The sequence below is a fragment of the Bison bison genome, unplaced genomic scaffold, assembly GCF_000754665.1.
Source record: "Bison bison bison isolate TAMUID 2011002044 unplaced genomic scaffold, Bison_UMD1.0 scf7180017864503, whole genome shotgun sequence".
NCBI lineage: Eukaryota > Metazoa > Chordata > Mammalia > Artiodactyla > Bovidae > Bison > Bison bison.
Genome location: NW_011495061.1, coordinates 6,290,897 through 6,293,358, shown reverse-complemented (window position 1 = coordinate 6,293,358; position 2,462 = coordinate 6,290,897). Strand labels below are relative to the sequence as shown.

The 2,462-nt window shown below is 39.0% G+C and overlaps 1 protein-coding gene across 1 annotated transcript in view; it reads right to left on the bottom strand.

Moving 5' to 3' along the window:
• Positions 1 to 2,462, bottom strand: part of SWAP70 (SWAP switching B-cell complex 70kDa subunit) — a 144,435-nt gene that overhangs the window by 131,160 nt on the left and 10,813 nt on the right. The window lies entirely within an intron of this gene.

The window sequence follows — 2,462 nt, the reverse complement described above, 5'->3', positions numbered from 1 at the left end:
TGGAATCAAGATTGCCAGGAGAAATATCAATAACCTCAGATATGCAGATGACACCACCCTTATGGGCAGAAAGCGAAAAAGAACTAAAAAGCCTCTTGATGAAAGTGAAAGAGGAGAGTGAAAAAGCTGGCTTAAAACTCAACATTCAAAAAACGAAGGTCATGGCATCTGGTCCCTTTACTTCATGGCAAATAGTTAGGGAAATAATGGAAACAGTGAGAGACTTTTTTCGGGGGGCTCCAAAATCACTGCAGATGGTGACTACAGCCATGAAATGAAAAGATGCTTGCTCCTTGGAAGAAAAGCTATGACCAAACCAAACAGCATATTAAAAAGCAGAGACATTACTTTGCCTCTTCTTTCTTTTTGCAATGGTCCTTACGCTGGACTCTGTCTTGAAATGGTGGGCAACCACAGCTACAGATTTCAATTTACAGTACATATCGAGCAATTCAACTTTTTCTTATAATGTCGTAACTTTTCTCTGCTTCTTGGGAGCACTTCCAACATCACTAGCAACACTTTGTATGGGTCCTACGGTGTTACTTAAGGTTTACCGTACTGCTTTAAACTCAATGAAAAATACGTAAGAACCACGACAGATCATTTCTTACTGTAATATGCTATTTACTGGAAAAAGCAGTTAAGTAACTGCTCATGTGGCGATGATTAGCCTCATAAAGCCTTTTAAGCAGACAACACTTGAGCTCACTGCAATAGCAACAGGATGTGGCTATGAAATTATTACAGCAGTACAGTATGTACCACAGCTAATTTATGCAGCTATGATTTAATACCACATCTTCATGTTCATTTACATCTCTCTGGCCTTCCAATGGCGCCATGGATGGTCTCTGTTTGTGTACCTAAGTTTTGATAAATTTTAACTTTTTATAATAGATCCATGTAAATGTTATGGTAATAAATGGTAAAACAGACTAGTAACTAGATATATTTTATGCATTCATGACATACCAAGCTTTTTAAAAATGTTTCACTATTTTTAGGCTATGTGTTTTGTCTGAGAGTTTTCTCAAATTATCACAAATATCAAAAAATTTCCAATATATTTATTTAAAAATTCTGCCTCTAACTGGACCCACACAGTTCAAACTCATGTTGTTCAAGGGGGAGCTGTATTGCAAGGTATATTATAATTAATTTTTTATGTTCCCAATTTTTTCTGAGGGTTTGGGGTCAAATAAAATGCCTCTATCTGAAGAATAAAATACATAAGTAATATTATTATTAATTTGTTAAGTATTGATAAAGCCTTTCTTGGTATGTTTCCCAGGAATTAAGTGAGTGAAGCTAAGTGGGTAACGGTTCCTTTGAAAGTTAGGTGCTTTCCAACTCTTTTGCTTTCAACAAAACTGAAAACTGAGGTGTCAGCTGACAGATTGTTAAAAATAATTTTGATAGGAAATTGCTATGTGATTTTTGGCATTTAATTCAGAAGGAGCTCAAATAATTGAGAAAGTCTACAATATCAAAACTTATTTCCCCCCACATACCAACAGTCAATCATTGACAAAGGAGGTAAGAATATACAATGGCAAAAAGATAGTCTCTTCAGCAAGTGATGCTGGGAAAGCTGGACAGCTGCACATCAATCAGTGAATTTAGAACACACCCTTACACCATACACAAAATAAACTCAAAATGGCTTAACAACTTAAACATAAGACGTGATACCATAAAACTCTTAAAAGAGAACACGGGTGAAACATTCTGACATAAATCATACCAGTGTTTTTTTAGGTCAGTCTCCCAACGTAATAGAAATAAAAGTAAAAAATTAAAAAATGAGACCTAGTCAAAAATCACAAGCTTTTGTATAGCAAGTGAAAGTTGCTCAGTCATGTCCAACTACAGCCCATGGAATTCTCCAGGCCAGAATACTGGAGAGGGTAGCCTTTCCCTTCTACAGGGGATCTTCCCTACCCAGGGATCAAACCAAGGTCTCCCACATTGCAGGCAGATTCCTTACCAGTTGAGCCACAAGGGAAGCCCAAGAATACTGCAGTGGGTAGCCTATCCCTTCTCCAGGGGATCTTCCTGACCCAGGATTCAAATCGGGGTCTCCTGCATTGCAGGAGGATTCTTTACCAACTGAGGTATGAAGGAAGCTCCTTTGCACAGCAAGTTCAGTTCAGTTCAGTCGCTCAGTCGTGTCCGACTCTCTATGACCCCATGAATCACAGCACACCAGGCCTCCCTGTCCATCACCAACTCCCAGAGTTCACTCAAATTCATGTCCATCGAGTTGGTGATGCCATCCAGCCATCTCATTCTCTGTCATCCCCTTTTCCTCCTGCCCATAATCCTCCCAGCATCAGGGTCTTTTCCAATACATCAACTCTCTGCATGAGGTGGCCAAAGTATTGGAGTTTCAGCTTCAATATCAGTCCTTCCAATGAACACTCAGGACTGATCTCCTTTAGGATGGACTGGTTGGATCT